Source organism: Podarcis gaigeae, assembly GCF_964106915.1.
Source record: "Podarcis gaigeae genome assembly, chromosome: 7".
NCBI classification, from domain to species: Eukaryota; Metazoa; Chordata; class Lepidosauria; order Squamata; family Lacertidae; genus Podarcis; species Podarcis gaigeae.
Window position 1 is genome coordinate 47,428,204 of NC_139683.1, and position 23,228 is coordinate 47,451,431.

Genomic DNA, 23,228 nt, shown 5'->3' on the forward strand with positions numbered 1-23,228 from the left:
AACACTCTGTGAGGTGAGTGGGGCTGAGAGCCTTCACAGAAGTGTGACTGGCCCAAGGTCACCCAGCAGCTGCAGGTGGAGGAGCGGAGACACGAACCCGGTTCCCCAGATTATGTGATTGCCGCTCTTAACCACTACACCACACTGGCTCTCCCCAAAGCCACCCCAAAACTTCAAACTAGATTTTCCTATATCTCTACTGTGTTGAAATCTTTTTGTTCCACAACTCTGCAAAATATGTAAATGTGTTCCACTTCCCAGTAAACAGTGAACAGTAATTCAATTCTCTTTCTTTCTCTCTCACACAACCCTCCACAATTCTCTTATAGTTGTTTGGAGTTTCTTATACCTAATTTACCAAAGGATAAAGCCAAGGTGATTTATGCCAGCATCATTAGATACCAATCAGCATCAGAGATCATCTCTGTTGGACAACAATGCAAAATAAAATTTAATGACAGTATTAAATTAGTCCCAAATGAACTGTATATCAGCACTTGTCCACCACTGACTTTTATTACAGGATAATACATACCTATTTTATTAAAGTTGCTTTGAATTATCGCTTGTTTATGCGACACCTATGCCTGCATCAAGATAGCACAGAGCATACCAAGGGAGCTTTTTATTTTAAAGGCCTAAAATATGAGATGATGAAATTGGTCTGAGAAGACAAATACCTGAAACAATCCTCATATTATGGTAAAGTTATTCACATTCAATAGCTTATAAGGCTGTCTCATAAATAAAATACACACTGTATTTTATTCTTTTTTTTCCTCCTATGGGTTCATAATATGAAATGCTAGAAAATAATGTTTACACTTTCAAATATATTACTGACTTTTCCCTCAAATAAAATATCTCCCTATTTGAAATGTAAGAGAAACAATGCAAATATATACCTTAAATTCTGTGAGTAACAGGCACATAAAAAGGACCCCTGACCATTAGGTCCAGTCGTGGCTGACTCTGGGGTTGCGGCGCTCATCTCGCTTTATTGGCCAAGGGAGCCGGCGTACAGCTTCCGGGTCATATGGCCAGCATGACTAAGCCGCTTCTGGCGAACCAGAGCAGCGCACGGAAACACCGTTTACCTTCCCACCGGAGCGGTACCTATTTATCTACTTGCACTTTGACATGCTTTCGAACTGCTGTGTTTGCAGGAGCAGGGACCGAGCAACAGGAGCTCACCCCGTCGCAGGGATTCAAACCGCCGACCTTCTGATCGGCAAGTCCTAGGCTCTGTGGTTTAACCCTCAGTGCCACCTGCATCCCAGGACTGCCATACGTCTGGATAAGACGTATAAGAACACTCAGAAACAGAAAAAAGCCATTGAAAACAATGAAACATTAACATAATTAAAGCACAACAGAAGCAGCATGGCACCAGCCCCCTCATGTCAGTTTTTAAAAGCCTTGTTGGAATAAGGAGATCTTCACCTGCTAGTGGAAGGTTCCCTATTCCTCACATGCAATATAAAGTTTAAGCTATAGGTTGGAGCAAGTTGAGTTGGTTCCCTCTGAAGAAAAAAAAAAATTATGACTAAACTTTTAGATTTCCCCCTTTCCCCCCTATCATCTGCTACCTAAGACAGAAAATATAGAATGACCATGCAATTACAAGGTGTCCAGAATAGCTGAACACTCCAGTTCTTAATAGCAATACAATGAAGACAAGCTATTCAAAGACAACTCTTTTGTCTTCTCTTCATTTAATATTGTCTTGAAATTCTCTTTGCTGTGTGTTTTGAAGACTAGCTATTAATCTGTCAATAATTCATGCAGAGCCAGGAAATATCAAACCGTGGGTTTAGAAAATAGCACAGGCACTGCGCTGTCTTGGTAGCCTGTCGAGAGATTATTTTTAGTTCAGTGAAATGTCCAAGTCTTATATGAGACTATTCTCTTTCAGCAAGAAGGTACAGCAGATTCAGATTGGAAATCTCAGCTGGAGCTAATTTTGCCATCCCAGCAATCCATAAACAGGGAAAGAAGTGAACTTTCCCCAGCTGTTCCACATAGAAATGTGGGAAATATGGAGAAGGAAACACAACACAAGCTATAGCTTTTATCACATAAGCATTAAGCAACAGCTATTGTCAATGGGTCTTTGAATATCCATTTACAAAAGAGAAAGGTGGAGGCATCCAAATCAGACCAACCAAATGAAGAACAAGATCTACAGTTTGAAACCCTTGTTCAGTGACTGCCTATACCCCCACAGAGAATTACATTCTTCACTAAAGTCTCAGGATTTCCCTGGTTTAAAGTGGTCTTTGTGCTCCAGACATGTACCTTCTCTTCCCTTTTCTTTTTGCTTCTGGCCTTAGTTCACACTTTTTGCAGTTTTATATCCCCAAATTTGAAATAACTACAAATCTGAAATATCCTCAGGCTCCAACTTGGTTTCTGCTTTCTGACAGTATAGTTATTTACACAGCTATCTGGTTTTTGATGTTGCTTGTGCCCCCTGGTTGCTGAGGTTCTACATTCTTCTATCAAATGAAGCCTTGGGTGTAAGACAGTCATGCTAACTTGCTTTGTGATGTTGCATCAAGCCAAGCATATGTAAGTTCTAGTGTTCTATGAAAGTACAGTAATGCAGAAAGTACAGGAAAGTGAAGCAGCAGCAAAGGAAAACCATAGTTTAGGATCACAATACCTCAAGGACCACCTCTCCCCATATGGACCAGTCTGGAACCTACAGTACTCATCGGAGGTCCTTCTTTGTGTGCCCCACCCAAGGAAAGTATGGAGGGTGGTCAGACATGAGAGAGCCTTTTAAGTAGGGCCTCCCATCTGTGGAATGCTCTCCTCAGGGACCTGTGCCTGGCACCGTCCTTGTCAGTCTTTAGGCTAACAATATATAGAGATCCATTGCTTTCTTAAATCAGGATTATAAATCCTTGACTATTTTAGCAAAATTAAAAGTGGTAGGAAAATATACTGGGGAAACCTTGGTCCCATGGCATAGGCTTATGCTGACTACTGCCTGGTCTCTTTTAAACCCATTTTTGGACAAGATGAGTAGAAGGGAAAGGTTGCTGAAAAAGAATGGATTAATGGAGGGAGGACCAGTCATCAATGCATTCCTTTGCATGTGTGGATTATCCACTCAGTTAAGGAAGTACATATATAAGAAGTGCCGAGCAGGACAGTATCATGAACTTTCCACAAGCAAATGCACATGAAATTTCTTTTAAAAAATTATGAGCATCATCACTATAATGACATGAGATTACCAGAATGCAACTTCTACACAAGGTATGAGATATGCAGAAAATTGTCCACGTAAGGCAGTGTAACATAAAACCAGCCTTGGTTTCTTCAGCTTCTTCAGCCTAAGCCTAAGTGATTACTGCGTCACTACTTTATGAACCTCATTAAAAGCTGCCTACATTTAATAAGAACCATTTCCTTTATGTACTTTATCCATGTTTAACTACTTGCTTACCTTAAGTAAGAGAGAATATATGTTCCACATTTATTTCAAATAGTGGTTTTCTAAAATTCTAGATTTCTATTTCTCTTTGTAAATGCTTATTGGCTTCTAGAAAAATGTTCTTATTGGGATGATGAAATGTGATCCTGGTGTACTTTTATCTTTCTTGAGCCCCTATTATAAACATAGGTCATGTTGTCTTGACTATAAAAGAGTGTTTTAAAAGACAAAATTCAATTTAGCCATTGCGTTATGCTCAAAATCTGGCATCAATCTGGCATAAAGACCCCGACCTGCTTTTATAAATTCTTCCGTTGCTTAAGTCACTTACACATAAAATAGTCATTCAACATATATAACATTGCAATGTGTTTAAGTGGAAATGAATTTCCATAGACTTTTTGTTGAAATACAATAGGGCATACTATAAAAGGTCCTCTTTGTACCAAATGCATCAAGAGCTGCACAGTGCTCATTAGAGTAAAGTGCACAAATGGTAATAGGAAGCAACTAGCAACTGCTTGCACATGAAATCATTTGTGACTGAAGTTATTTAATATTTGCTGGCTCTCAGTGTGCTATGCAAAATTACTGAAGCACACAAAAGTAGCTCTTTGGCCTGGGGGTGAAAGAGCACAGCAGATTGAACAGGCTTGTTGCTTTCTCTGAAAGACAAAATAAAACAAACTACTTTAAGATGCTTTCCCAAAGTCAGCATTAAAACAAACAAAGAATCCCCGCCCCCTACAAAACTGTTTTTTGATTTCTTTAATTAAACTGGATGGGGAAGGGATTGCAGAAGTAGAGCAGAAAGCAAGTACAATTTCATAGAAACTTATTTTTCTGCTTCTTGGAAACTTTAGGTAGAGGGATGGGGGTGAGGTGGGGAAAGTAGGTCTATACTCTTAACAGAAATGAGATGAAAAGAAAACTTCAGTTAGAAATAAAAGCAGCGGGAAACAGAAATAAAAAAATGGTACAATGCTGTGTAAGCTGGTACAAAAAGGGAGAGAAAAGGAGAAGAGTTAAAATCATAAGCAGGCATGAAATTTCAGTTAGGTAACAGAGCATTTAAATTCAATGAAATATAAGGATAACTGTGGGAATCATTTGGATGAAATTATGTAAGTTTGGAAGCTCTGTCCTCCCATAGTTTGAAGATGTGTTGGCCCAAAATAATTGAAATTAAAAATTCATTTAGTTGGGACACAATTATTTAAATACTTTAGCAGACTTTCTAATCAAACATTTTAGCATCAGATTTAGGTATTCTCCTTATTTAATCACCACTGCATCTGCCCATATTTCATTTTAGCGGTAGAGTGGGAGAGGAGAAATATGGCTACCTGCAGTGTCCAATGAAGTGGGGTGAGGGAAAAGTGGATTGGTTAGGTCAGACTCAAAAGAAGCAGGATAAAGAGAAGTGGGGTGGCATCCTATTCCATCGCATCTCACTTTGAGTATGACTACCTGCATTGTTTCATCTCAGTGAAGAATAGGACCTTCAGGGAAGAAGAAATGTGAATCAGGACTGCAGCACAGGGGGAAAGGTTTCTGTTCCTGTCACTTCTGGAACTTAGTGCAGTGGATAACAGTTGAAATAAATTCAAATTCAAATATAAGCCACAATTACTGAAGTGTTTCCAAACATCAGGACATACCGCCCTTTACATTCAGCTGCAGCCATCTCCTGTTCCTCTCAGTCTTCACCACAAAGGTCAATAGATTCCCTACTTTAAATCAAATGTACTACCTCATTCTTTTACTTTTTGTTTAATATTTTGGCAGTTGATATGAAGGGTAGGATTTCCCATTGTACATGAGGAAAATTTTTAGACATAGGCAAGACCTCCTGAGCTCCCCTGAAATCATATATATCCTCCACCCCTGAATTCTGAACCAGGAGGCCCATTAAATTCACTGGAATAAGGTTCAGGAGTTTGCTAGAGTGGTTCTATCAAGTCCCTGAAGTTTGTTGCTGAGCCATGCTCAGAACTTTGCTGGCATCCTTAGGCATTTCCAAACTCATGCAAAGTAAGAAGGAAAGTCAAGAGTTGCATGGAACTCCATATATGCAACTAAACCCCATGGATCTCTGGACTCTGGCTACAATAATCTGTTATAGGTTCATTGATGGAAATCCTCTGAGCATTTTAAATATTTATCTAAAAATGTTATTCAATGCAGTTGTGTTTCCTGAAAAGACCAAAACAAAAAAATACAGTATAGCAAAAACTACAAGCAACCAAGCTTCTTCCTCAAAATTCCCAGAACATTTTGTACCTACTAGATCAGGATTTAGATTCCAATGAATGAAGGCAAACAAGGCTTGCTCAGGGGCAGATTGCTTTCATTTCTATGAAAGATTTAAAAATCTGAAAATGTTTACGTCCTGTTTCCTACAGAAGTGACACCTGGGGTGAGTCCTTAGTGGACAGTCCTGCTCCTGCCTCGCTTTAACTCTTCTGTAAAGGAGCAGAAAATAAAAGTATATGAATGATTGTTAAACTGAAGTAGCATGCTTGTGTGAACATTCTCTCCACACCTTCGCACCCAGAGACTGGCATCTTCCCCAAAATCAAGTGCCACAAATACGTGAGACCTACCAATGCAAGCAGTATCTTGCCTTACATTGTGGACCAATGCTGGTAACCAACATTGCTACCCTTTCTTTTGCACTTTCGGAAGATTCCCCTATAAGGGTTTTTTTTGGGGGGGGGGGATGTTAGAGCAAATTTGCTCATTCTGTACATAAAACTGACAACTCCTGATTGCTTTCTGTGGAGCCCAAAGAGCAAAAGTGACAAAACATCTGAGGAAAAGATTTAAGGTCTTCTCAACACAGCTTTCTTTTTCTACTCAAGGTATTGAAATCTAAAAAGAAACCTGCAGCAAACTGAACAAACCACATTTCACTGTACTGCCCCTGATTCTGGGTCAAACTCAACAACCCATCAGCATGCAGGAGCCAGATGCTTTTCTCTGGTACACAAACCCACTAGAATTTAATTCTTATATCGCAATTGGCACTTCAAGCATATAGACTTCTAAAGCCAGCATTAGGGAACCTACTCTTATTCTCAGCCTTTCAACATGTTCTGTTGCTGAAATTTCTTTTGTCAGAAGAACCTTCTTTTCTGAAAGGTTTTATTTGTTACTTTTTTGTGTAGCCCTTTAAGCTGCTACAAAGGTAGAGATGTGTACTGCATGCAGTGCTTCTGATGTGCTAACAGCTCTGGCAGGGTATCTCAAGCGGACCCAAGAAGTTATAGTAGTGGATCTCTGTATGCCAAGCCCCTGAGTGAATGAGCACTGTTGGGGGAATTGTGTGGTGAAGGGATGGTGGTGTTTCATGGTACAGAAGCTACTGAAGAGAAAACAGGTGTAGGAAAAGATGCACGAGGTGGCTGGTACATTATTCATCTATTTATTATACTCATTTCTATACCACAAAGCTCAGATAAAATTCACCTCTGCGATGGTGGTAAAATAACCCTCAATTAAAATCACAACATAGCACTGAAACCAAAGCAAAACACATTAAGGAAACAGAAATAAAGAATGGGTCATCTTACAAGACGATTATTTAAAATGGTAAATAATTTTCATAAGAAGCCTTGCTGAAAGAAACAAGTCTGAAGTTGGCACCTAGAACTCATTGCAGATGGTGCCAGCTTAATCTGATTACACAGAGAGTTCCACAACCCATGCAAACACACCAAACACACAGTTTCTTTTTGGGGACAGTCAGCTGTACCAGGCAAAAGGTCAGATACGGGTATAAGGAAAAAGGTGATCTTATAAGCATATTGGCCCCAGATAGTTTAGGACTTTATATACTGTTATGAGTTTGGGGTGTTAACTTGAGTGCCAGACTCTTCTAATTGCTGGATCAAGCAAGTGTTAAAATCCACTCAAGGCTTCTATTTTTTATTTTTTTATTTTTTAAAAAACAGCCAGGCTAGCTTCCTAGTAAGGTGTAAGGAGAACAAAGGTGTATTAAGGGGCTCGGTGTGAGAAGGCAAATGGGTGGGGCCGCTTCCTCAACAGATAAAGTTAGAACAAAGAGTTTTAGAGGTGACCTAGAAGTAAAGCGGCAGCCAGATCTCTGCTTGAATCCAAGGTTGTGGCTATGGGAGAAGCAAGACTTTCTTAGGGTGTTAATGCTGCGAAGCCCTGCTTCATGGGCTCAGGTTGTATACATGTGTAAATAAATCATATATCCTAAAATCACCATAGTCTCCTCTGTGCCTCATTCCAAATGGAAACACAAACCCTGGGTAAGCACTGGGAACCTCTGGAATCTCGCACCACTTGGGAGACTCGGGTGGAGTGCAACTATACTATAAGTAAGACCATGAACGGTATTGCCAGCCAGTGCAGGTCCATCAGTACTGATGTTATATGTTGTTAGTAGTCAACGCCTGATAAGAACCAGGCTGCAAACCAGCCTCAAGGGTAACCCTACATAGAACACATTACAATGATCTATTCTTTTTAGGTTACCCGTGCCAAACTCTCCTGATTCAAGAATGGTCGCAGCCTGAAAGACACTTGGGTAACCTGAGCCTCAAACAACAAAGCTGGGTCAATATGTCCCCCACCCCACCCAACTGTGAACTTCACACAGTTCAGAACAAGAAACTGGCCAATCTTCTGAACACAGGAACCACTCACCTATAATGTTTTCATCTTGCCAGTGTTTACACTCAATTTAAACTCAATTAATTGGCCCTCATCCAGCCCGCAATTGCATCCAGGTTCCATTCCAGAACTGGCACACACTCACCTAATTTTGATGTTACGGAGAAACAGAGCTGGGTGTCACCAGCATATTTCTTACACCATCCCCTAAAACTCCTAATGACCATTTAAACATTTTAATAATAGTAATTTTCTTTAGTGACCACTTCTGCAGATCCCCTGTGGTGCCAAGTGGTTCTTGATCCATTCAGTACCACTGTCCCATGTGTTCTTTTTAAAGAACAATATTAATTAATTAAAATCAGGCCACACCTACTCTTATACTTTGACCATTACACTTCAGCAACACCAACACCCTGTGGCCCCCAAAGGGCTGGCCATGAATAAGTAAGGCCCCCAGATGCTGCTCATCTGCCTTACAACAACAAATCAACTAGATGTTGAAAGTTCATTCAAAATAAAAATGTTTTCAAAAGCCATCCAAAACAGACCTCCAATGGTAAGATACTCCACAGTCATGCCACAACCAGTGAACAAGATCTGTCTCTTGTTCTGACATGTCTACTCCAGTGCTACTGTGAAGAGAAAATTCTTGAGGTTTAAATGTTAGCATTAGCACTTTTAAATGAAAAATGAATAGGCAGCTGGCATAGACGAATTGAGTTTAGAGCTTTATGCTTCATTCTTCATGCCCCAGTTAATAATCTGGTGACTGCACTTTGGAAGTTTTCAGAATATTTTAAAAGATAGCAATGTGTAGAGAATATTGTGCTATCTAGTCAGGAAGTGACTAATGCTGCGATCTTAAGAAACATGCCAGGAATAAGCCCCATTGAACAAAACAGGACTTGCTTCAGGGTAAACAAGCATTGGATTATGATGTGAGGTATGGATAACTAACACCATTTCCAACTCCTCCATGAAAGACCAAAGCTCTAAATGCATGCAGCAGCAACTTTATTTTTAGAGGGTTTTTTAAAAAAAACTCGAGTCTGCTCCCACTTTGAAGATGCTGTTTTTTTAAAAAACGAAAAACAAAACCCTATCTGAATGACAAATCAATTGTTCCCTTAAGAGAAAACTGTTTGAATTTGGATGCCAATCTAAAATATGTAGACTATAGTAAACCTTCTGATTTATTTTCATTGCACAATCTTAATTCACCTATTTCATCAACATAAAATTCAGAATGCATGATCAGTCATACCTGCCTACATCATACCTGTTTGTTTATAAACTAAACTAAAACATTATTGCTTTAGCTCCAACATTTCTGGCAAGAAAGCACTCTTTTTAAAACCAGCAAAGAAACCGCCAAGCACGTCACTAATTACTTTGTACCATACCTTTCAAGGAAGTTCTTAGCACAGATTTAAGAACGGTTGGACAGCTGAGATCTGATCCATACATTTTGGACTATCACTGCTGACTGGGCTGATGAGACTTGCACTCCAAATAATTAAGAGCATACCAGGTTGCAAAAGCTAGCTCCTGGTGGAACCTACTAAAGCATAGGAGGTTATTGTATACTGGTAAAAATAACTACCAACAGATGTTAACTGACAACTTTCTCACAGTCAAGTTCCAGCTGGACACTACAAATCTCTACCCTGAGGCAAAGAAAAACTGCCTGGGGGAAAATGCTACTGCAAGTGATTGTGACATACTGTCTTGTTTGGATGAAAATTCCAATGTCAAGATCATCTTCCGGAAGCTACCAATAGAGCAAACACAGAATCAAAGATTTAACCATCTCAAACAGAAATGAAAAATCATTTTTGATTATCTTTATTTATTTTACCTTTTTTATGCTTTTGCATAAAAGCATTCATTTATTGGAATATTTGGAATTCAGCAGGAAACACTACTGATGTTTTTGTTCTACCCCAACAGATCTGAAAAGCAAAAATTAAAAACAATAACTAAATTTCCTACTTTTTCTGATCCTATTTCAGTTCAGGAACTCAAAGTATAAAAGAAAACTCAAATAATCTCTTAGCTACCGTCTGAGGTATAATAGAACATTATAGGCTCTGGTTTGAGTCTAGCATGACCATGTTTTTGAAAGAAAATGGTTTTGGCAAAAGTTCTCTCATCAGCAGAATCCTTCATGTCCTTGCTACTGTTTAGAAAGTTCTTCTAAGATGGGATAAATGCCAGGGTTCAGGACCAAAGTCCATAACTGTTTAAGGGCTTTTCCACTAGCAGACTTTATGTTTTCAGACTTTATGTTTTCAGTCTTGAGTCTTCTAGCTATTGTCTGCATTGAATTCTTTTCAATGTATTAGCAAACTGCAGAACTTGCATCCCTAATTATGCACGTTATCTTGGATGTTCTGCAAGAACTTTCAAGGTAAGAGCTGATAAGAGCAAACTTCTCTTCTAAATTATATATGTATCTAACACTGTGTGAGTGGAAGGCTAGCATGTGCAATTATTCCCCCCTCCTTCTCCTCCCCCAACAGCCCTCAAAAAGCATCTCCAGAAGGTTGGAAGGTCCTAACAAACCCTGTGAACTGTGTCACTCAGGACAACAGGTAGTAGGGTGGAATGTCCTGAAATCAGGCAGAGGACCATCCAGGGCCATCCAGTTTCAGGCCATTGCCTCCTCCCCCTACAACCCCATATGACCCAACATGCAATGTTTGCTAGGTCCTCCTGATCTTCTGCAGAGGCTTTTAAAGCAACAGGGACCTGCATGGGGAAGGAGGAGAAGGGAAAGATCTGTTGCACACTGCCCTTTCTTTGTACAATATTGGATGCCATCCACAGTATATAAGTCAAAATGAATGAGGAGATATATATTTTTGGAGGCAAGTACAATATCTCATGTTGCGCAAAAAATGTTTAAATTATAGCAGAACATCAGTTTCCAGAAAAAGGTATACGTCTGCCCCCTAGACCTTCTTGATAGATTTAAAAGAAGGTCATAACTGCCAGAACACTTCTAATGGAAATGAGAATCTTATTCAAACTAGTGTTCTGCCACTGTTCTCCTACAATAAACAAAGAGTGCATGTTTTCTCAGGTCTGGAATCAAACAACTGCTTATTAAAATGCATTTTTGTTACCAAGAGGCTCTTACAGCATCCTCTACATTTAAATAATGCTGACAAAACAATTCTACTTGTTTCGTTGGCATTTATCTTAACAACTGTCATAAAGAATGCACCATGCCTGCAAAAAAGGGCCCTATTAAATTGTAACAGTCTATCAAAGGGTGTCATTGATTGTTAGAAGGAGATTCTTGTCTTCACTGTAAACAGATAAACCAAAGAACAATAAAAGCTGTATATGTGTTTACTACTGACAGCCAGTCAATATGTTAAACTACTGATGTGTTTGCTGTCTTGATCTCCTGCACCTTGACTTGACTCACTGCCCAGCAGTCTCCCTGCCTTAGCTGACAGAGCTGGTTTTGTAGGCGGTGTTGATGACTCCCAGACTGCTGGTTCTGGGGGACTTCAGAATCCATGCCAAGGTGTCTGGGGTGTCTCAGGACTTTATGACTGCCGTGACAACCATGGGGCTGTCCCAACAAGCCACTGGCCACCTGCTGTCACCACCATTAATTCACCATATTTACCGTATTTTTTGCTCTATAGGACACACTCTTCCCCCTCCAAAAATTAAGGGGGAATGTGTGTGCATCCTATGGAGCGAATGCAGGCTCCTTGGTTTCAGCGATAGCAACGCAAAGCCTCTGAAATGCAGAGGGAGCGCTCCCTCCGCGCTCTGGAGGCTTTGCGTTGCTTTCGCTGAAGCCTGGAGAGCAAGAGGGGTTGGTGCACACCGACCCCTCTCACTCTCCAGGCTTCAGGGATAGGCTTTGGGTTCCTTTTGCTGAAGCCAGGAGAGCAAGACTCTCCTGGCTTCAGCAGAGAGGGAGAGCTGCACAGCGCCCCTTCAGCGAAGAGGGAGGAGAAATGGAAGGGGCTCTGTATCTCCTGCCGCTTCGCTGAAGGGGCGCTGAGCAAAGAGGGGGAGATTTTTTTTTTCTTGTTCTCCCCCTCTAAAACAATGTGCGTCCTATGGTCGGGTGCATCCTATAGAGCGAAAAATATGGTAATCAGGTCCCCACCCCACCCCTCAGATCCATAGTCACAGCTTGGAAATATTATGATATGCTTGTGTTTGATTTGTGTATGTTATAGAATGACCTCTTGCCAACCTGACTGTGTGTGCTGATTCCTTGGTCATGGATGTACACTAGCACAGCTTCTGACTGGCACTGACAGTGTTCCCAGGGATGCCTGGTGTATGCCTGTCATGTTTACACCATTTTGAAATTTCTGGTTTAGTTTTCTCACTTCCCAGACTGAACATGCATGGAAAATGGCAACCATTCCATCAATGTAGCAGCGGTTTCTCTCTCCTTTACCCCTTCCATCAGCAAAAATAGAATTGCACTTATGAAAGCCCTTCTTGCCTCAGGTTGATAATGATGCAACACAGAGAATTCAATCTGTTCAACAAATCTTAGGAAGAATACTAAGAATATCAGGAATAATATAGAAATAATTATGAAGAAACTTATTATCACAAAATACAGCCCTATTACAAAGAGCTTTTGGAATCTTAACTGTGAAGACATATGATTTCAAGTGTGGTGAAAGCTACTTGAACCCACATTCACAACCTGAAAACAAACACTTCAGAATGCAGCAAGTGTGTGCACACTTAAAATGCTATATCTGTCTTCATCTTAAGGAGCTGAGATAAAACAGCTGGAAGACAAGAGAAGAATAATAAGATGGGGTAATGAAATACCTTTTGCCATCCAAATGTTGTCTCAATGTTTGAGTAGATAATTCAATATAATAGGAAACCAGATAATTTCATCTCGTACCAGGTATTTGGTCAAACTGTTATTTGCACAGTAGGAGCAAAGTTTAAAAAGAAGAAATAATTTGCCATTTCATTTGTGCTCTCTTCCACATGAAATGAAAACAAAACATTTAGAAAATCGAGGTAATATTTGAGTCACTTTTTGCTTATTCAAAAATGAGTGCACAGAAAGATATTATTGCTATGAATTCTCCGAGAATGTTGATTAGATAGAAATTGCAAATAATATTTTCTCTCAAAAGATACTGTATAGCAATAGCAAATAATATATAAAACAAGGTTATGCTTAACGTCAAGATAACACTACTGTCAGAAAACACTGCTGTCCTCCTTTTTAAAAAACATAAATTAATAGCCTAGTTAGCTTTCAAAAGTGTTGTGCCTAGTTGGCTGCTAAACTAGACTAGTACTAACAGTAGGCTGTCAAAATCCTTCTTCCTCCCTCCTCCAGAACACCCTTGAAGCCAATGCCCTTGTAAGAGGTTAGCACTTTTCATGATCATTTAAGAAATCTAATCAATTGGTGCCATCACGTATTACATACAAAGTGACACTGTAAGTGTGGCTGCAGGAATAAACTGATCCATTTGTTATGCCATCTCTCTCTAAAAAAAAGGAAGGATCGCTGGGCTGTCTTGAAGAATTTGACTGAAGGGGTCTAATTTAGTACTAGGGCTAAAAGGTCACTAATAACGAGCTATATTCTGGCACTTCAATTACAAACACCTTTCAATTACAAACAGTGGTTTGTTGCACTCTAGCTGCAGACTTTACCTGGGATTAGCAGCAGAACCACCACACCCTCGCCTCCCCAAAAAGCTCGCAAGGAAGATGAAATAGAAGAGTTGTCCACATCCCAAAAGGTAGGATGCCCTGGAATGACACTTATCTTCTTCCTACTGTGCCAGTGGCTCTGTTACATGTGGCAGGAACTGGCTGCTGCCACCACCATACTGCCTGACAGTGCTGGGCAAGGTTGCTTCTGAATTCCAGCACAAGGCTATGGATGCCAGAGCAAGGCTATTATACCCATTCATAGGGCTTCAGAAGACAAGAGTACCAATTACTAGATTAAGCTGCACTGAAAGTGATATAAGAATACATCTAATTTTAAATCCACGCAGGTGGTTTTCTGCAGTCTCCTTCCAGTTATTATATCCTCTTACTGCCCCCTCCCAACAATTACATAAATGTAAGTTTTGAAGGTAGAGTTCGGACTCTATACTTTACCCCTATATGCATATTAAAACCAATTTTCATAGGAACAAGTTAACCACATTCATTTTCTTCCATTCAGAATTACGTACACCCAGTGGCCTTTTAGCAGTCGATTGCGGGCTCCAACTTTTTATAAGACACACAAGCAGGTGTCAGTAACAATTTGCTTCAAATACATGCTGCTACATCTCTTTGCTGGAATTGATGGCCCATGGAAAGCAGCTACACCGTAACAATGAAAACTGCAGCAATCTCGTCAGGATAATTTTCCTTCTGATGGTGATGTATGGTTCTTTAGGATGACAAATAGCCGCTGCAGCAATGTCAGAGCCCCAGCAATTCAGGAAAGGAGCTTGTTTGTCAAGCAGATGCCTTGTACAATCAGAATTGCAAAATATCCAGAACAGAGCAGCTAGGGTATCAGAAGTCACAATTAATTTATATAATGAATTTAAAATACTGGGCTCTGCAAGGATTTCACTAAAGATATTTGACTTTATCCAATGCCTTATTGCAGGCATGAATATTCTGATGGGCATGCAAAGCTCTTCAACCCTGAAGAGCTTCCCCATTCATTACAGTAGAAGGAACAATCCTGCACATGCTAAGAGACGGGGAAAATATTTACCTCTACCAAAGTGGATGGTGAATCCTGCTTGCAGAGGAGTTCAGGATGTGGGCCAAGGCAGCAGTGGGTATCTTTATGTTTTTCACCACATTTGAGAATAGAGTCTACAAGGGAGTGGAAAAAGGGCCTTTCCGGTGGTGGCACCCCAGCTTTCGAATGCTCTCCCCAAAGAGGCTCACCTGTCTACCAACACCTCTTTATTTCTCCAAGCTTTGTATCCTTCATTGAGCTGTTTAGCTTTCCAAAATCTGGTTTTTTCCCTCTGAATACCACAGAATATGGTTAATGCACAAGCACCCATGCTTTCCAAAGATGAAAGAGAGCTGAGAGTAAAGTGACAGAAGAACAAGCCACAGAGGACAAATGAGCAAGCACAAACAACCACTTACAAAGTCCATTAATTGACTGGCATGTGTGGGATTCCAAACAATCTGAGGAACAGTTGCACATGTGTAACTGTGAACTACAGACTATGATTAAAGTTCTGTAATCAAACTATACAATAAACAATGCAAGGATACAAAATGGGCAGTCATTTTTAAAAATCCTGACTATGATATATAAATAATTTGAGAGGAAATATGAGCAAAGGAAGGGGGGAAAGCAATGACAGGCAAAGAAAAAGGAATCTTTCAAAATCTTCGGTGAACAGATGGAAAAGATTCTTTACAGAGAACCAAATTAGCAGCTGCCACATCAGTGCAACTTTACACGATCTTGAAAGGGTTTTTGCGTGAACTTTATGTCTGGCAGCTGCTTTTGAACAATGGCACAGATTTCTCTTTTAACACTTACATAAAATCATATACTTATTTGAGCTTACAGACCTCATAGAGCTCTTTAATCATTATATACAATGACAAACATTTAGACTGATGTGTGCCTACAGAGAGCTAATGCAGTTTTCATGAGAGCAGATCAACAAACATCAACATGACTTCAGAGTTAAGGCAATTTCCAGAAGAGTGACAAAATTAAGGGTCTCTCCTATTTTCTAGAACCAGTTACCCGCCTTTCTCAAAATTGTCTATGACTGATTTGACCCTTCCTTGAAATTTACAGTTCAATACAATCTAGTAGCTGCTGTTCTCTAAGGACCCAGAGTGCATGTGCATGGTATAGCAGTATGACTTTGCACGTGAAGCTTAGGCAGTAGGAAAGCCATTCATGTCCCCATCATTCTTGCTGGTGGTTACCTATACTACATGTGCCTGAAGCAAGGACAGCCACTTTACTGTGTATTTCTTTCCCAGGTGGCATGAAGGGCAATATGAACTGGAAAACAGAGTGAACAAAAAACCAACAACTGAGTCCAATTAATCCAGAACCAATGACCGCTTGTTAAAAGGGATACCATTTCCTGCCTGTTCAGTGGCAACTAGAAAGATTATAGAGTGAATGCACCAATTCCAGAGAAGGAAGCATGTCTCAGTATAGCCAGAAAGAAGCTGTCTACAAAATACTATGTTGGCCCAATAATCTTCACCATGACTGCCTTTAGCACAGTATACGGTTAATCCAAAATATATGTTCTTTGGCTCTCCAGCAAACAGCTTCCTTCTGAATCCATCTGAAGTGAGGAAGTTGACAATGGGTGCTTCCAGCATGTGTCTGAATACTCTATGAGCACCCATTGTCATTGTCTCCTAAGTGCAATGGTGAAGGGACATCTTCTGCACAGAATGCCTTCTAAAACATATAGTCTGGTAGTAAGTGAAGAGCAGGTCTCAGTTATCAGAGAAGCTTCTTCAAGGAAAACCTACAAGACTTGAATACTGCTGGAGTCAGAATCACAAGGGCTTGGAAGACAGCCATATACATATCAGGGGTCAGCAAACATTTTCAGCAGAGGGCCAGTCCACTGTCCCTCAGACATTGGGGGGCTGGGGGGCTGGACTATATTATGAAGAAAAAAAATGAATGAATTTCTATGCCCCACAAATAACCCAGAGGTGCATTTTAAATAAAAGCACACATTCTACTCATGTAAAAACATGCTGATTCCTGGACCATCCACGGGCCAGATTTAGAAGGCGAATGGGCTGGATCCAGCCCCTAGGCCTTAGTTTGCCTACCCATGATATATATGGACCGGGAATGAGTATGAGATCACCAGCAGTAGCTACCCACAAAGAGCTTGAGCACTGCATGGGTGATGGACTGAAGCTAAACTCTTATAAATAGAAAAACCCACCTTTCTCCTTTTGTAATTGAGGTAACTCCAAGATGGTTTCTGAAAGCAAACCCTGAATCCAAGATGTGTCAGAACAGTGAGGTCAGGGTTATGCCATTATTTATTCTGTTCTTCCTTTCTGATCAAATAGCCCACAGCTAAATCCACCTATCAGTGGTAATAAAATTCATTTCAAAATACTGTATATCCAATTTCATTTTGCAACACAGAATTTGTGTTTCAAAATCTGCTTCCATAAAAATTTTATTAAATGTATTCCTGATTTATACTTAACTATGGAAGTTTGTATTTACTTATTTTAAAAACTTATATCTTGCCTCCTTTCTGACGAACTCATAGTGGCTAAGAAGTCAGAAAACAAAAGCATTATTTCAAACTATAAAGCAATACTCCCCCCCCATTAAATTTCATTATGAAAACCAATAAAACCTCACATCCACAGTAGCAGACAAAAAGAAAACACAACCAGCCTCACATATACGTTTGAAACCATTCCCCAGTAACCACTCTCCCTCATACAGAGCTAAACACATCCATTGCATCTTGTTTTCAGTCAATATACAAGCAACAAAGTGAAAGCAAACCTATTTTTTGATAGCAAAACCAACTTCCTTATCTCGGAAAAAATCATGTGACTCAGCTATACATCTGCAAATAAAACGTTTTGAATGTATTGTAAAGTGCAATATACAATTGTGACATTAGATGGGGACTGTGGGCTAGAGCAACTTTAATGCATTTTTCATAGTGATTTTTTAAAAAAAGCATATTTACAACCTTTTTAACATGTGTGTAGATTACACCCTGCTCTCTTTACTTAGTTTAAATAGATTTTTTTCAATAATTTGACAAAACCGCCTGTAGTAGATTGCCTGAGAATAACCCAAGAACTTGTTTTGTCTTGCTATGCCATCAAAAGCATCATTATGTGGACTGTTCATAGCACCTCAGGTATATATGTCTGTTTTATGATGGTACTGAAGAAGACTGAATATTTATCTGTCTTAACCTCATCTTTCTGAGATTTGGCCAGTTTATATCCAATTCTGGCAGAAAATTAAAAATAGAGACTTTTTCTTTAAAGAAAAACAATTTTAAAAGTCTGCTGCCCAAAAAACCCTGGAGATGGATCTGCCTGAAATTTGGCATCCTTATACTTCTAATGGAGACATCCACCCTTGTGAAAACATGTTGCCATTTTTAAATAGCAGGGACAAAATAGAGCTTCAGATTTAGGAGATCAGATCTGGAACCAAATAACAAATAGAATCAAAATGACACAGAGAGAAACTGCAACTGATCAGCTGCTTCCACACACTATGGATACAAGAGGAATAAGGTAGTTGCTGCACATTCCTAATATGTACTGTGCAAGATTCCTGATCATGAATATTTTTCAAAGGCTGGAACACACTTTTCAGTTGCCATGTGCAGCTGCTGCTGCTGAAAATGGTCTCCCCATGGCAACTGATTCTTATCTGGCCTGTGACATTTAGAATTGCTTACCATGTGGAGATCAGCCCACACATGTGCATACTCGGTAGGCACTAGAATACGCAATACTTGGTAGACACTGGAAATGACAGGGAGGCTGACAATATGATGGCCAGCCTGATTATGGAATAACCTCCAACATTATAAGCAAGAAGAGATCAAGCACCACCGGGAGGAGGGTTTTGCTGCCATCCCTCTGACAAGCTACATTTTCTCCAGCCTTTAGAACTAAGAGGTTCACGCTATGTCCAACACTAACCTAAATTATTCATTACTGGAGGCTTAAGTTTTTATTTCTGCATTTAAAACAACACTACTCATAATCTGCACCATCAGTCCTTCTGATATAAGGATACCTTTGCCGTCAATTAAGAAAATCTATTGGACCTTCTTAGGCAGCAAGGTAAAATAATTAGCATTAAGAATGCTCCCGAGACTGTCAAACGGTGCCTTTGATGAACACAGCTCATTGTCTACCAAAGGAAATCCCCAAGGTGAAATAAAACACCACACAGATCTAATGCGGATGCTTTTATTGGCTGAAGGGAGCCTATAATGCATATAAAATTAAATGCTGTTGCCTCTTCGGGGACATAATTTGTATAGGTGCATTAAAAGCAAATCCAAAGAATTACGTTTTATGAGCTTACATGCTGCTGTGCAGGAAAATAGATGCTTTGGATTTGGTGCAATGAATGCCAGGCCAGTGCAAAGCCATAAGCCGCAGTAATGTGTTAACATCACAAAACCACAAACAGCCTCAAAAAATAAGAAACATCAAACATTGATCACATCTAGGGATGATCCACAATGAATAATAATGAGAAATTATCAAATGCCAATAAATGTAACCTTTAGACTAGGCATGATTACATTATAAATGTGCCTGCAGCAACTAAAAACAACATCATGAAACCAGACCAGGTGGTTGTGGAATGTGATCATCAATCACTCCATGTTCATAAGATGCAAGGCATGTCTTAGCCAGGTGCTGAATGAAGCTGGGGCTAGAGTCCTTCTGGCCTTGATGAGAGCATGTTCACTAGACATCTTCTGTCAAATTTCTGAACAACCGTATGCAGTGAAAGAAATAAAAGAAACCATACCTCCAGTAGTCAGTTTCCCATTTTCACTTGTTGCGTGTTTAGGAGATGAAAATGGTGTGCAGTTCTCAGTGCAGAATGTCACTTGTGATGTTTGATTCTTGGCTGTTCTGAAATGCAACCAAATGTAACAATTAATGCTGCTAGCCTATAAGCAACGTTGAAACCAGCAATCTATCCAACTTGTCTCATTCAGCCTTAAATGGCACTTCAACAGTGAGGAGTTTTGACGGCAGTACTTCCACATACAGCAACTTCATTTGACCTGGGAAAGGGGGTGGGGAGTTAAATGTTGATAGTGTTGCATAATGTAATTGTCCTTAGGCTTAAATCCAGCGTGGTTCTTTTTTCTTGATTGGAGGAAAGCAAATTGTCACCACGCAAACAGGCCCAAACAAATTGCACCTGCCTAGGAAGATTTAAGCACCAATAGCGTGGGAAGCATAAGTGAAATCTGAATGCAAGGTGAACCATATTCTAAAAGGAGTATGGCAAGAGCTCTGGAGAAGACAAGCATTCTGCAGGTGCTGATTCTAAAACTTCTGCTGTAAGCAGCTAAAGAAAGGTGTTTAATAGAATCAAGTTAAAAATCAATTCAAATGTGCTGCGGAACGATACAGAAGAAGAGCAAGTGTATTGTTGTCCAAACATGAGTTTTTACAACACTTGTGCTATCAAGGTATGTTATTTATTTTGTATTGTTTTGGTAGCATTCTGGAGCCCAAAGGGCTACAACTGATGTACTGCTGTTTACCTGTTGTTCTAATCACTTACTTTTAATTCCTAAAAAGGCACCTGTATATCATCTCTTCCTTTCTCTGCTAATAACAGTTAAGGACCAATGCATAGTAATAATCACCTAGAGAAAATATTAATGCATCACGATCCTTGAATACAAGTGGCAGTGAAACTGAACTTCTGTAGTTCACCAATACAGTCATACCTCGGGTTACAGATGCTTCAGGTTGTCTGATTTCAGGTTGTGCACCGCGCCGAACCCGGAAGTACCAAAACGGGTTAATTCCGGGTTTCAGTGCTCGCGCATGCGCAGAAGTGCTAAATCTCACTTTGCGCATGTGCAGAAGCGCCGAATCACGACCTGCGCGTGCACAGATGTGGCGCTGTGGGTTGTGAACACTGCGGGTTGCAAATGTGCCTCCCACACGGATCACGTTCGGAACCCGAGTGTCCACTGTAGTATAAATCAGGTCAAAAGCATATACATTACCAGAGATACAGCATCAGCATATCTGGCCCATTTATTTTTGTGTTAACAAGCCTGCATAAGTTACTCATGTTTTCAGATCTCAGAAAAGACTGATCCCATAAATTTAGAGATAAACTAGACATGCAGATACCTGACATTCCCTCTTGCTGCTGAAAATCAACACTGAAATTTGTGAATGGGAGTACAAGAGGAGTGGGATAGTGTGCCTTTAAACTGTTCCTACTAAAACCTCCCCCCCCCCAAAAGAAACCACAAACTGGCATGGGGCTTCCATACCATTTCTTCTGCAGAGAGGGGGGGAAACCTCATCTAGTGCAAGATGTTTTTGAGGGGACAAATGTGGAAAGGGAAAGACCTAAGAAGCCTCTTTCCCTGTCATTCCTCTGCTCAACATAGGGCTCATCTAGTCTTCCTTTTGTGCTACATTTCTAGACAAAGATCTGGGCTTTAAAGCTCCGTGTCTGAGAGGTTTTGTTTTTGTTGTTTCCCTGGGAAAACCCACTGTATCAGAGCAAATCGTAATAAGGTTCTTTGCAGAAGTGTTTTCCCCATCAACTTCTCCTCTGCTATAAAAAGATACCACTCATCTGCCTCCCATACACAATGAGTTAAGAAAGTGTTACAAATACCCAAACAATTCCGGTATATGTCCCTGTCATCAACTACTGCACAAGGTTGCAGAATTATAACATGCTATTTCAGAATTCTTTTTTCCAAAGCGTTCAGATTTTCGTATTAAATCCCACAATAATGTACTGCAAAATCACATTCTGTCTCCTTGCTGCTGTACTCACGCAGTCATATTTCTCTACACCCACATACCTCTTTACCTTAAAAACACACATATTCAGTTTTTCTTCTCTATAATTAATATGACCAGAATAGCTCTTTAAACCATAGTCAGGCAATTACTTATTCTGCTAGCCAACTGAATTTAAACTCTGTTGGTCAGCATGACTCACAGCACAAACTTGCATCCTTTAATACTATAATTTACTTACACCCATTTGAATATCCTTAAAGTCAACAACAGAGTATTATGGTTCACGTAATTATTAGGCTACTATTTTTACACCGACAATAATTATTCTTTCGCATCATCCCTTTGCCACAATGCCCGCACACAACTTTTGTCTGAAAGTGCTTCACAATTCATATAAAAGCCATTCAATATGCAACTCAGAAGAAAATTAATTAATAAAACACATTCTAACCCTCTTCTGCCATTAAAATAAATTTTACCCATGTAACAGCAATTGACATGTCTCTGGTTTGTCACACATCAATGGAAGAAAAGGGCTTAGTGACAGTTGGGTGCAGCCAAATATGCTTTACTCAGAGTAGACCCATTGATATTAATGGATGTAAGTTAGTCATGTCAACTACCTTTAATGGGCTTACTTTATTTGTGCAAAACAAAGAGGGTCCAGTGGAGCAATACTGATATGGCAGCTTTATTTAAATTTCATTTCATGGATAGCTGTTGGTAGAGCCATAGTTTAGCATGCTGGTTGCCACTATGAGTGATTTCAATGAGAAAATGAAACAGCATGTTGATTCCTCAGTCAGGAAGTATACAAACTTTTAATAATGTACCTTCTTTCTGTGAACACAGATATTTCTCTCTGTAGCCTTTTGGAGCTGTCATACAGAGTTAACAATTGGTTAATCTCCTCAAGTAAGGTGAGATGCCATATTCAAAGTATTATAAAATTCTCCAGTGCACTTTTTGGTGAGAAGAGCAAGGAGAGGGCCACAGAGACTGGGAGAGGAAGTGAATGAGAAGCCACGAGCCCAAAGTCCTCTCCAGTCTCTTCCTGGGGTGAATCCCAGGGGAAGTCACAAGAATTCCTCATGTTACAGAATGGGTTTGTTATTCACGACTTTCATCCTAGAGCTGAAAGCTTCCTTTCAATTATGGCTGAAAGGTAAAGTTGAACTGATCAACAAACTGCATTAGGATTTATTATTCTTTTTTCAGTTTAAAAGTTGGTTGAGAAAAAACACACCAGAGAGTTAGGGGTAAAAAAAATAAAACACATGGCAAAAATAACCATACAACAAAATAGTGCATTGGCAATGCAATGGATAATCTTAAGTTAGGCTGTGGTATACTGTTTAGGAAGGATATGGTGGCTGGAAAGAATGGGGGCATAATTGGGATGAGGAGCCCAATGAGTCATATGCAGCATTCGACGGCGGGGTGGGGCTGAAGCAATCTTTATATTTCTATCTGGCTGGGCTGGTGCAGCAGCAGGATGGATAGGGGGGCAATGGTGAGGTCAGTGCAATGCTAATGTGCCAGCAGGAGCACCAGATTGGCTCCACAGGCATGTTTGCATCACACCAACCACACTTTGGTGCCC

General features: G+C 40.0%; 1 protein-coding gene across 6 annotated transcripts in view; it reads right to left on the bottom strand.

Annotated features, from left to right (window-relative positions):
- DLGAP1 (DLG associated protein 1) overlaps positions 1-23,228 on the bottom strand; it is a 287,890-nt gene that overhangs the window by 171,497 nt on the left and 93,165 nt on the right. For all 6 annotated transcript variants that reach the window (XM_083748326.1, XM_083748327.1, XM_083748324.1 and 3 more), the window contains one exon: positions 19,638-19,744. The gene's annotated coding sequence lies outside the window, so the exon portion shown is untranslated. The remainder of the gene's footprint in view (positions 1-19,637; positions 19,745-23,228) is intronic.